Below are 13,888 nucleotides of genomic sequence, written 5' to 3' on the forward strand. Positions count from 1 at the left end.
ATTCAACGCTTTTACCAGCAAATCTGGCGAATCTATTCAGCTGTTTTTGACGTGTCTGCACAACTACTTTACAGCATGTTACACATTTTTTTCTCAATCTTTACTAAACCATTTAGTAATATAATTCGCTTCAATGGCGCTTATTCAGATTTTTTGAATCTGTTAAATAAGTTTTATACAGCCACTGAATTCAATTTGATTAAATATTATTTGAGAGGAGAGTAAATTTCGGAGTTTATCCAATGTTTTTTTTTTGTGGAAACTCAAATATCAATTTTGTTGCTACCTAGATTCGAACTCCTGATCTCCTGATTCAATGGCCGCTGCTCTGTCGTCACCGTCACTTTGACATATGTAAATAACAAAGAAAATTATGGATGTGCTTCTTCGCATACCCTATAGGTTGTTTTACTAACGATTTTTAAGATATTTTCAGATTCATGCTGTATAAACGTTAGAAAGAGGCCTACATGCTGCTTTCAGCACATAAGCTTAAAAATTATGCTGTCAGCATTATTTCAACCATTATTCAAACATCTATCAGCATTTCTATTGGCTAACTTTTATGCATTATCAATCGCTGAAATTGTTTTTAGGCAACATTTTCTCGATCTGTATAGATGCTACTCTGTTGCTAATCGTTTAACAGTAGCCGTCAACAGAAATATCGCTTCTAAATGGCTTGTTTTCTTATGCTACTGCTAGCATTAATGACAGCGCTTTGTCAGTGGCTATGAGAGCAGGTGAATACCTTTGTAGCTGCATTACAGAAATCAATAGCTCATACACAGCTCCGGCACCAAAAATCAAATGTAAACATTGCGGTTTTGACGTTCCATACTGATAAGCTATTAAAAGAAGCAGTATAAGGTTTACTTAAACGTTGTGTAATCTTCAAAGATACAGAAGTTGCCTAAAAGCTTCGTTAGTTCATTTATAGCGCCATTACGCTATATTGTTAGTGCTATAACAACAGCGAAAACGTTTTCATTGTGAATGCTACTCACCGTAATATGGGAAGTTGCTAACAAGCAACTCAGTTACATACATGAGCTCTTAACCGATAAGCTTTGTTGCTAATTCAGACAGAGCTGTTTTATGACTATATGAAAGCTGCATAAACGATAAAAGATTAAATATATTCGGCACAATGACTAGCTGATAGATATTTGGGTAATAGTCGAGTTGAAGTTTAAGGGATTATTTGCAGAGGCTTTTCTTGTAATCAGCATTGGCTGCTTTTATTCAAATATTATACAGCCAAAGGCTAGAAGTTGAAGCTTTTAGCACCAAAATTGTTAGTTGGGCAGTACTAATCATTAAATCGATTCATTGATCAATTGAATTTGTCTATCTTTTTCAGTTCTTTAATCTCACTTTTCCACTGATTTCAATTAAACGGCTCTCTATCTTGGCATCATGCGACATCTGTTCGAGGGCGGCCACTAGTGAGTCCAAAAGCAATGGTACTACCCAGGAAGCTGTTTAGGGGTGAAAAGCATATCCGCCATCCGGACCACTACGGCTTCATGGTTGTTCTGCTCCGAATTATTCTTTTCGGCCTTCCTCGTTGGCTGAAGAGCACGTGCCTGTACGTACTTATCGTTGCAAATTGTCATTACCAGCAGCTCACTAATCAGAGCAAAGAAATATAGGGCAAGTGTCTTTTCTTTGGACATTGCATGCACCGTATATAAACGAGATGGTAATAATTTGACTAGAAAACTCTTGCATGCAGGAAAACGGTTTTTGAATCGCACTTTCACGAAGAGCTCATCCCAGTGACGACTCAAATGTAACGCAGTTTGGTATTTTTCATTGCCGCGCTTAGTAAACAGCTCGATGAACTTCAGCCTCAACAAGCCTGAGAGTATTTGGAGCGGATCGGGTTCCAGCACAACTACTAAACGTCCTTCGCCTCCAGCATGATGGCATAGTTTCCGTACGGACTCTGTCTTCTGACGGAAGCACCTTGGAATAATCCACCACTCGATTCCAGTGCACAAATATCGTCTGATTGATTGAATCAATCATCCTGTAGTGTTATTCGCATCAAGCGATAGGCAGGGCAACCAGGTTATTCACTAGCTTCTACTGAAGCAAATGATCTCCAGTACTAATGCCGAGATAAGCGTTAAAATTGTTCGAGTCAAGGAACTCTACTTTGGAAACGAATTGATATTGCACATTTTGAAAACCGACGCTGTTCTGGTGAACATTGATAAAGAAGTTGAGCATCTGGTTTAAGATTTGCTTGGCCCCGTTGCTACAGTGCAAATAACCGAGCGAGTCTACATGGATGTGCTTGATGTTAATTGATTCGTTGGCTGCCACTACATCTAATCGATGGTAAAGCTGCAGATTAAGCAGTTGCTCTTAGAAGTTTTCATACTGTTCGAGAGCAGGTGGTTAGACAACAGCGCTTCCGCCAGTGGCTCCAATTTCTGCAATTTCCAGGAAGTTATAATGATTAGTTAGCATTTAGCAATTTAGGTTGTTGAAAGTCTGGACTGTAGATAGCTATATTTATTTAATTGGACATAAGCACTAATTACACGCGCCTCAAAATATCTGCAATTATCTATCACAAGCACTATCAATATGGAGTGTACTGCATATCAACTTGTACACGAAGATCGTTGTTTTTTTTTTCACAATATTCGTCGTCTAAACTGGTTTGCTTACCTGTTTAAAATAGTGATCCGAAGGGCCCATTTCCGTCGGAGAGAGGCCTTGCCAGACCGTGTTGTAACCATGCCCGTAGAGCAAACTGAAAGTAGCCCCTCAAATGCTCCTCGTTAACGGCATCTGCTCCACCGGGCCGTGTTGTTTGCAGCAATCCGTTGCATGTGTTCTTCCTACAATGAATTAATATCAGTTATATTACGATCTGCAATTCAACCAACAAACTACAAAACTTACCCTTGGCAGTATGACCGGATTGATCCGGCACTTCGGAAGCTGAACGGCAAAACCAGATCACTCGCATGCGGGTTCTATGTTTGAGTTTGACAGATGTACTGCATGTACACTGAAACAAGAAGGCAGGCGGGATTGTGATCAGGCGAGATCCAAAAAGATTTAAAATGATAAAAAGATTTAAAAAGATTTACAAAAGATTCGAAAATAAAACCGAATCAAATGATTCGAGTGTCTTCCCCCCTGTTTTTAGTACAAGTTACGTGAATTTCAGGTGAACATTACTAACATCACGTAACAATCGTCGTTTGTTCAAGACAGATCAGTTACGTGATTTTTCACGTGAATTTTGACGTGATGATTTTTTAGAGTGTAAATTTCTACGTGAAAACATTCCTAAAAAAATTCAGAGATATTCCACAAAAAAATTAAGAGATTTTAATTAAAGACTAAGTAGCAAAATCAGAGGAAACTTGTTTCACACTTTCGTTAAATTCTTCCTTGAATTCCTTTGGTTATTCTTCTAGAAATATCTTTGACCATTCTTCCAGTATTTTCTCTGAGTATTCCTCTAAGAATTTCTTCAAACATACATTCTGGTTGTAACGAACGCGAATCAATCAATTTGCATTTCAAACTCAAGTTGTCATTTTCGTTAAGCTATACAGCGCACCGCATGGCATATTGTTAGTTGCAATATGCGCATAGTTGATAATTCTCTGCTACCCGAGACAATTATGTCATAAACTAATCTTCTACGAAGGACCAAGAAAGAGACCCATAAATTGTAACAAAAATAGTGACGCACCGATAGTGGCGGCGATAACAAAGTAGAGATAATAAGAAAGGGACCCAAAAGATAATAAGTCAAAATCAGGTAGAATATATTGTACATTCATTTATATATACGGCTTAGCATTAGTAATAAAGTTAGTTCTAGACCACAGTTCTACAGTGTATGTTTTCTACATCCGAAAAATCCGTAAGTCACCGGCGTCACATTTTGGTGGCTCCAGAGAGGAAAGTACTCGCGACGTTGTGTTGAAATTGTGCAGTGATACCGGCGCGCGGAGATCAACTAGAATAAGTGGAAAGGACTCCGACAAAAATAAAAAAAAAATTGTCGTAATAAATAGCTAGAGTGATTGATTTTGTAACGTGGTATACTGTCGCCAGGAGTGCAGTCTGAGTGTTGTGCATTGTCACAAAATTTAACTGTTACAAATCTTGAGCCAATAGTGGCAAACATTCGAAAGTTGTGAATAGATATTCACGAATCGTGTCTAAAATACCTTGTGTGTTGAATATTAAAACCCAGAGTGGTAATTCAAGTGAAACTAGGACATTGGACATTTTGAAAATAGTGAAACTGCAGTGTGTGAATTAACAAAAGGTTGGAAATACCTTTGTAAGCTGTCATCAGAAGTGAACGCGCAGATCCGGCAAAAGGAAACAGAGAAGCAAAGTAGCAGCAAACAACCAGGTGATAGTAAAGTGAACATTTGCGATGGCAAAATCAAAAGCTATGTTCCAATTCGTGGAAAATAAGAACGGAAACTGCCGTTTATGCAAGGAAGCTGACACCAAGGATAATATGGTGTCTTGTGACGATTGTGATAGGTGGTTCCACCTTAGTTGTGTGCAACTTAAGCATACGCCGACAAAAGAAGAGCGATTCCTTTGCGCAAAATGCGAATATCTGGAAAACGAACGAGCGAAATTATTGGACGTAAAATGAAATTTGATTTAGCGAACCAGCTAAATGAATCGCTGAAAATTCAACAAGATGTGGCAAACAGACGTCAGTCTGAAGGTCCTTTAAATGTGACGAGGCAAGCCTTAATCAAGCTTCCAAAATTTAGTGGAGAGGCTCGTGAATGGCCGAAATTCAAAAGCATTTTTAATGACACATCTGCCGAAGGTAGATTTACCAATCTCGAAAATTTATCAAGATTGGAAGAAGCTCTGTATGGCCAAGCTGCCAAGAGCGTGTCAAATTTGATGATAGGGGCAGCTAATGTTCCTAAAATAATGCAACGGCTTGAAGAAATTTATGGGAGACCGGAGGCTATTTATCAGCAATTATTGAACGAGCTGACAAAAACATTGAATCAACCCAAACTCCATACAATCGATATTGCTAACGCATTGGACGATTTGGTTGTGACAATGGAAACATTGGCCAAGCCAGAATTCCTTCATGATTATCGGTTAATTACTGACATAGTATCAAAGCTACCATTTAGTATGCAGATAACATGGACAGAAGCGCTTCAAAGAAATGTCAGTCAGCCAACTCTCCATGATTTGAATAAGTGGCTGCAAACTCACGCAACGACATTACGGAGATTAGCACCACCTACAAGAAAGGAACAAAAGCCCAGAATCAATATTCATAACGATCCTTCAAAATGCAGTGCAACGTTTGTAAGCATGAGCATCAAACGTTCAAGTGCAACATATTGAAAAACCTCAATGTTGAGCAAAGGCAACAACGAATTCAACAATTGAAACTGTGTTTTTCTTGCCTGAACAAAGGACACGGTAGTAAGTTTTGCAGAAGCAAGCGAGAATGCAAAATAGACGGTTGCAAGGGAATGCACAATCGTTTATTGCATAAATCAGCCGTCGAGAAACCCAAGGAAAATCAAAATCTGGAGAAGGACAAAACTAACAATAATCATCATGGAAATCGGAAATCAACGGTATATTATCAAATAGTACCAGTAACGTTGCAGAATGGAAAACTGTCTTGGAAACATTCGCTTTCCTTGATCCCGGCTCGTCATTAAGCCTTTTGGATCAATCGGTAGCGGATAAACTTGGGCTCCATGGACGGTCAGACCCACTGGAATTAACCTGGACGCAGAACGTTTCAAAGGAATCACCTAGCCGAAGAGTACAGCTGTGGATACGCGGACATGGAGAAAAAACTTATTCAATGAAGGATGTCAGGACCATCGAGAACATTGAACTTCCAACGCAAACATTGGATATTAAACACATGAAGAAGGAGTTCACTTATTTAGCTGATGTTCCAGTTCAGGGATACGTCAACGCCAAGCCCATGATTTTAATTGGCATGGAGCACGCTCATTTGTTGTTGACGACCGACAGAAGGGTAAGTGACGAGAACTCGCCGATGGCAGCGCGTACCAAACTAGGATGGTTGATTTTCGGTAAGGTATATAGAGGTGAGCCTTCATATTCTTTTTGCATTAGAGAGCATGAAAGTACAGATTTGAGAGCAATTTTTGAAAATTATTGTTCTACTGAAAACTTTGGAGTCAACGTCGTTAATAAATTACCAAAATCAGCAGAAGTAGAAAGAGCTGAATCAATTATTAAAAATACAATTAAATATGAAAACGGACATTACTCAATAGGATTATTGTGGAAAACTGAAAGTATGAGTTTCCTCCAAGTTTTAATAATGCTTTCAAACGTTTGGAAATGTTGGAGAAGACATTAGCTAGGAAACCAGAGCTAAGAAAATGGGCAATTGAGTCATTTGAAGGATTTGTTAAAAGGGTTATGCCCGTAAGCTTAGCCCACGTGAGCTACTACAGGAACATCCAAACACCTATTATTTACCTCATTTTATTGTGACAAATAAAACAAAGTCCCACCTAAATCAAGAATTGTTTTTGATGCAGCTGCAGCAGTAGAAGGAGTATCTTTTAACTCAGCACTGCTTTCAGGTCCTGACACAGTAAAATCTTTGTTCGGTGTTTTGCTAAGATTCAGAGAGTTCAAAATCGCTGTTACAGGGGATATACAAGAAATGTTTCAGCAAATAAAATTGTTATGGAAGATCAGCCTGCACAAAGATACCTTTGGAGACAATGTGAGGCCGATAGGGATCCGAGCGTATATGTGATGGAATCAATGATTTTTGGATCAACGTGTTCTCCTGCTTGTGCTCAAGCAGTGAAAAATTATAATGCACAGCTTTTTAAGGATGATTTTCCAAAGGCTTCTGAGGCTTCTGAAAATAACTTTTATGTTGATGATTATTTGGATAGCTTTGATGAAATTAAAGAAGCATCTGAAGTTGTTCAGGGTGTTATAAATATTCAACAGTATGCTGGATTTCATCTAAGAAGTTTTATTACAAATTCGCAACAGCTTGCCAACGATATTCCTTCAGAAAGACTTCATGTTTCAGAAATAAAATGGTTCGAGAATAAAGAAATACCAACTGATAAAGTATTGGGTATCTATTGGAATACATCAACTGATTTGATCGAATTTCAATTAAAACTTGATCGATTGGAATTCACAAGGTTGATTACAAAGAGAGAAACTCTCTCGTTTGTAATGAGTATTTACGATCCATTAGGGTTAATTTCGAACTTCACAATTCATGGTAGAATTCTTTTACAAAAATGGCATAAAGAATCTTCTGATTGGGATAGCCAGTTACCAGATAGTTTATCAAACTTTGGAACTCTTGGATAGATATGCTTAAACTTGTCACCCATTTTAAGATTCCAAGATGTATGACCTTGAAAAATGCATTATTTTATGAATTGCATATGTTCGGAGATGCTTCGGAAAATGCTTTTGCTGCCGTTGTGTATCTGAAAAGTGTTACTGAAAATGGCACTGATGTGAATATAGTGTCAGCAAAGGCAAGAGTTTCACCGAATAAAATGTTATCTATACCACGTTTAGAGTTGCAAGCAGCAATATTAGGGACAAGATTGTTGAATACCGTAAGGAAAGAATTAAGAATTTCGATTTCAAAATGCGTCATGTGGTCAGATAGCCAAACTGTCCTAGCATGGATTAATAGTCAGCATAGGCGGTATAAGCAATTCGTAGCTCATCGAGTTGCTGAAATCTTAGAAACAACTTCAATGGATCAATGGAGATATATAAAATCATCATTAAACCCTGCTGATGAAGGTACAAAAATTAAAAGGGAGCATCATTATGGCTCAATGGACCATCATTTTTAAGAAAATCAGAAAGTTATTGGCCAAACTGGACAGTAAGTATGGAAACTGATGAAGAGCTGAGAAACTATGTAAACATTCATCAAAGAATACATCCTTACTCTTTTATTCAGGACGATTATTTTTCGGACTGGTGGCGTTTGGTTAAGCGAACTCTAATAATAAAAAAGTTTACCGATTGGGTTAAAAATAAAACAGATTTTGATCGTAGCACTAATTATGATGATGTAAAATTGGTTGAAAACGCGATATTCAAAAAGCTCAATGGGATTGTTTCATGGAGGACGTAACATTACTGAAAGAAGGTAAAGAAATAGCTAAATCCAGCAGCTTACGAAAATTGAGTCCAATGCTTGATAATCATGGAGTACTCAGAGCAAGAGGAAGATTGGAACACGCAAGAAGCATACCTGAATCAGCAAGAAAGCCTATTATATTACCATATGAACATAATATTTCTTTTTAATTGTAAAGACATATCATGAACGGTATTTGCATCAGAATGACAATGTCGTAATTGCAGCTATTCTTCAAAAGTTTTGGATTATTAAACAAAGGTCACTTTTGAAAAAGGTCAAGAAATATTGCCAAGAATGCATTATTGCTAACGCAAAACCAGTACCACCCATGATGGCACCCTTACCAGATTATCGGACCGAATCTTTCTTGTATCCATTTACGCATACTGGAGTGGATTACTTTGGTCCATTTGAAGTTGCAGTAAAACGATCAAGAGAAAAACGTTGGGGTGTGATTTTTACATGTATGTCTAGTAGAGCAGTTCACATCGAAATGGCTGAGAAGTTAGATACAGATTCTTTTATTGTCTGTTTGCGTAATTTTCAAAACAGAAGAGGAAAAGTTAAGCACCTTTACAGCGATAATGGCACGAACTTTGTTGGAGCTGACAATGAATTAAAAGAACTAATTGTGAATATTCATAAAAGAATGAGAAACGGTGATGCGGCAGCATTAGCCTTAAAATGGACATTCAATCCTCCCGCGGCATCGCATTTTGGCGGAGTATGGGAGAGGCTTATTAGAATCATAAAGTTATCACTATACAAAATGCTGAAGCAGTATGGTAGTCGTTTACCACGACCAGCAATTTTAAGATCTGCTCTGATCCAAGTAGAATTTATTTTAAACTCTCGTCCTTTAACACACATACCAGTAGAAGATATCGACGACGAAATAATGACACCATTTCATATTCTAATTGGTCGTGCTGGAGAATATGTACCACCTTATGATCCAACAGCAATTCACTTAGAAAACATCATTGGAAAAAGGTTCAAAACTATGGGAAATATTTTTGGGATCGGTGGACGAAAGAGTACCTTCCATTGTTGTTGAAACGAAATAAATGGACTAATCAAATTGAACCTATTAAAGTTGACGATATTGTTGTAATAACTGATGATAAGGCACCTCCTGGAACATGGTTGAAAGGTCGAGTAATCAGTGTTAGAATGGCTAAAGATGGACAAGTAAGATCTGCTGAAATTAAAACATCTAAAGGTATTTATAAAAGGCCAGCCGTCAAAGTGGCAGTTTTAGATGTTCGGAAAATTCAAAAGCCAAAGCCATCTTTAGAAACAAATGATGATTTATTTCAACAAACTCAAAACTTTCAAGGAAGGCATGACACAATTCCACTTTCAGAACCGAAGAAACTAGATTCACCAGATTTAATCCCGAATCAAAATGATCATGAAGAAATGTGCGATCTACGTTCGAATAAAACCATAAGAACAAAAAATCCTAGTAACCTCATAACGTTTATGTTGCTCGTATACATGTTTACATTAATCTTTGGTTTCGAAACTAGAGGATTGATAGCATTTGACTGTGCCAACCCAGAGGTAAACATGACAAGTTACTCGCTTCTTGATGTAGCTTCTTGTATTCCTCAGAAAAGTAATTTGAGTTTAACAGAAATAACAATACAGGTTTTACAAAGGAATGTAAAAAGTTTAACTAAAGTTCTTCAATGTAAGGTAATAATTCGAAGGTCCATAAGACATTGTGGCTCATTTTCGCATACTTCAGATTATCAGTATGGATATTCTTACATCGTCAAAGAATTCAATTCAGAGGAATGTACAAAGGTACACGCTTTAGGAATGGTATCGCTGACTCATGACAGACAAATTAATGAGCTGAAGTTAAATTCCACTACAAGGGTGAAACGCTTATTGTAGGTAGCGTGACTGGAAATTCATGCAACGGAGGCACATATAGTACACCATTCTATACATGGACTGGGGCACTAGTTTATTATGAGTACGAGATTGCTCTATACGATTATATTGCAAATATTGACCTTGAAAATGATCAGATATTTTTGAAAAATGGTTTAATGTGTACGTATTCGATTGGAACATGTCTAGATTCCGAAGAAGGTTATTTGACCTGGAATGTAGACTTGAATCAGTCCTGTGAAACAACTGAATTTGAAGTAATTTATGAAGGACTTGTCAATAAAACTACAAGTTTAGAGGGTAATATAAAGAAAACTCATTCAGTAGTTTACAGCACTATTTCAGAAACGCAAGTATTTTCGATCAAAACACGAGAAGATACTCGCATTTGTGGTTACAACGGATTTACTACTGATCATCCTAGAATTTTAATAATTGAAACACAGAGTATTAGATCTCCATTTACAAGAAAAGCAAACAGTGGAAAAAATTTGGATTTGTTTACTTATTTTAATTCCAAAATTACTCTCGTAGAAAGTTACATTGGCCAATCTTTAAATGATATTTACAATATGGTTATGGCTGAAATGTGTAAATTAGATAAAGTTCTTTTAGAAACTAAGCTTACACTGGCTAGGCTTAACCCGAATGAATTCGTCAGCAGCATAACGAAGAGAAATGGTTACACAGCAGTAGTCGCTGGCGAAGTTTTGCACGTTTTGGAGTGTAAACCTGTTTACATTACACCAAGATTTACTGAGCAATGTTATCAAGAAATTCCTGTTCTTTACAATAATGTGTCAATGTTTTTAGCTCCAGTTACACGCGTTTTACAAACATTAGGAACAGAAATAGAGTGTACTCCTCTACTTCCTGCCAAATTCAAATTTGGGAGCAGATGGTATACCACAGATGGAAGATTACGAGAAACCACTGCGCCAAGTAAACTATCAACTGATATTGTTACCAGCTGGTCATACACGCCATTGCCAAACTTAATGGAGAGTGGGGTTTATGATTCCAACAGTTTGGTCAAAATGAGGAACATGATATATGAACAAGGCGAAAGACGTGTAGCATCTTCTGTAGTTTATAAAATTTTAGCTGGACAAAATCCTAATACTCAAGGCTTTAGATTTGATGCTTTATTATCTGAGAAAATAATTGATGGTGCAATACATAAGTACTGGAACAAAGTGTTGTCTTGGAGCACATGGTTGGGAAACACTACGTTAACATTCATCGGTATTTACCTATTCGCTCGAGGTTTAAAATTTATTGTTGATACAATCATACATATTCTGATATTATAGGACATCTATGGTTTCGGTTGGAAACTAATAGCATCATTCTGGGACTCATTAACTAATTTTTGTCGCATAAAAACATTAGAAGGGAGACAGTAAACAAAATGGAAAATAATAGATGTTCAGAAGAGAATCAACAACCAAACAATGAAACAGAAGAAACAGAAATGAACCTGTATAGAGGAAATGTGTATCCAAAAATCAACACAAATGTCTAGTCCTAAGTAAAAAGACAATATCAATATCATTTCATAATAAGTAATAAATCGCTTATCGACAGTTATTATTGTAAATCTAGAATCAATCAATTTGCATTTCAAACTCAAGTTGTCATTTTCGTTAAGCTATACAGCGCACCGCATGGCATATTGTTAGTTGCAATATGCGCATAGTTGATAATTCTCTGCTACCCGAGACAATTATGTCATAAACTAATCTTCTACGAAGGACCAAGAAAGAGACCCATAAATTGTAACAAAAATAGTGACGCACCGATAGTGGCGGCGATAACAAAGTAGAGATAATAAGAAAGGGACCCAAAAGATAATGAGTCAAAATCAGGTAGAATATATTGTACATTCATTTATATATACGGCTTAGGCTCTGTCTCATTTGGATAATTAAACTGAAATTAAACTTAAAAGTGACATCTCAATAATTATCGAATAACCCTGCTTGCAGAGCATGATTACTTTTGACAGATATCGAATCATTTTGCATCGATGTCTTATTAGAATTGCTGGGTAGCACCAGCCATTCTTATGACCGGGTTATTTGTTAATTTCCGAACTGTCACTTTTAAGTTTAATTCTCCAAATGAGACAGACCCTTAGCATTAGTAATAAAGTTAGTTCTAGACCACAGTTCTACAGTGTATGTTTTCTACATCCGAAAAATCCGTAAGTCACCGGCGTCACATTTTGAAACATTTCTTGTATATCCCCTGTAACAGCGATTTTGAACTCTCTGAATCTTAGCAAAACACCGAACAAAGATTTTACTGTGTCAGGACCTGAAAGCAGTGCTGAGTTAAAAGATACTCCTTCTACTGCTGCAGCTGCATCAAAAACAATTCTTGATTTAGGTGGGACTTTGTTTTTATTTGTCACAATAAAATGAGGTAAATAATAGGTGTTTGGATGTTCCTGTAGTAGCTCACGTGGGCTAAGCTTACGGGCATAACCCTTTTAACAAATCCTTCAAATGACTCAATTGCCCATTTTCTTAGCTCTGGTTTCTAGCTAATGTCTTCTCCAACATTTCCAAACGTTTGAAAGCATTATTAAAACTTGGAGGGAAACTCATACTTTCAGTTTTCCACAATAATCCTATTGAGTAATGTCCGTTTTCATATTTAATTGTATTTTTAATAATTGATTCAGCTCTTTCTACTTCTGCTGATTTTGGTAATTTATTAACGACGTTGACTCCAAAGTTTTCAGTAGAACAATAATTTTCAAAAATTGCTCTCAAATCTGTACTTTCATGCTCTCTAATGCAAAAAGAATATGAAGGCTCACCTCTATATACTGGTATTCTTTCCGTAATTCATCCAGGAAATTGTCCGGAAGTTTCAGGGATTTTTTTCGAAAAATCTTCCAGGAATTCATTTAGGAAGATCCTCCAGAAGTTCCTCCAGAACTCCTTCGGCAGTTTCTTCACGAATTCATCCAATAGTTTTTCCAGGAATTCTTTAAGGATTTCTGCGGAAGCTATTCCAGGGATCCTTCCGGATGTGCCTCCTCTGGAAGATCCTTCAAGGTTGCCAAATTACTCTCCGAGAATGCTTCCGAAAGTATACTTCTATTTCTTCCAGGATTTCTTTCGGAATTTTCTGCAGCAATACCTCAAGAAGCTTCTCCAACTACCTCCAAGAATTTCTCTTTTGGAATTCCACCGGAAATTGCTTCAATAATTCCTCCGGAACATCATTTAGAAATTCATCAGGAAAATCCTTCAGGTATTCCTCCAGAAAATCCCTCCGGAATTCATCCAAGTATTCCTCCGGAAGTTCCTTCAGAACTTTCTCCAGAAGTTCCTTTAGTAAATCGTTTGGATGTTCCAACAGGAATTCCTCAGGAAATTTTTTCAGAAGACTTTCAGAAATAATAAGATGCTCCATCCAGAAGAAAGTTATAAGAAGCTCCATCGGGAATTTATCCGGAAGTTGATCTAGATATTTATCCGGACGTTCCTTTAGAAAATTCTCTGGATGTTTTTCAAGTATTTCACAGTAAATTTTGAATCCCAACAGGAAAGAAATTTGGAAGAGTTCCACGTGAAAATTCAGTTTAAAAATCCGACTCAGTACAAAATCCAGGGGAAACTCGTTTGAAAAAAAAAAGGAATTTAAAAAAATATTCTTTTGAATTCTAACAATTTGAATGTTAAAAAAATTAACATTATTCAACATCAGTAATACAAGGAGATTATTGAAGTTACACACCTATTGGGGTCTCCAGTAGCCTTGCGAGCAAAGGCGTAGGATTGCCAGTCC

The 13,888-nt window shown here is 37.0% G+C and overlaps 1 long non-coding RNA gene across 1 annotated transcript; it reads right to left on the reverse strand.

The window, feature by feature from the left end:
* Nucleotides 1-581: 581 nt before the first annotated feature.
* Nucleotides 582-3,007, reverse strand: LOC134213048 (uncharacterized). The gene is made up of 3 exons (XR_009979389.1): nt 2,923-3,007; nt 2,686-2,858; nt 582-2,444 (listed from the first exon to the last, which is right to left on the reverse strand). It is a non-coding gene; the product is annotated as an uncharacterized LOC134213048 (long non-coding RNA).
* Nucleotides 3,008-13,888: the final 10,881 nt, after the last annotated feature.

The sequence above is a fragment of the Armigeres subalbatus genome, chromosome 2 (assembly GCF_024139115.2).
Source record: "Armigeres subalbatus isolate Guangzhou_Male chromosome 2, GZ_Asu_2, whole genome shotgun sequence".
NCBI lineage: Eukaryota > Metazoa > Arthropoda > Insecta > Diptera > Culicidae > Armigeres > Armigeres subalbatus.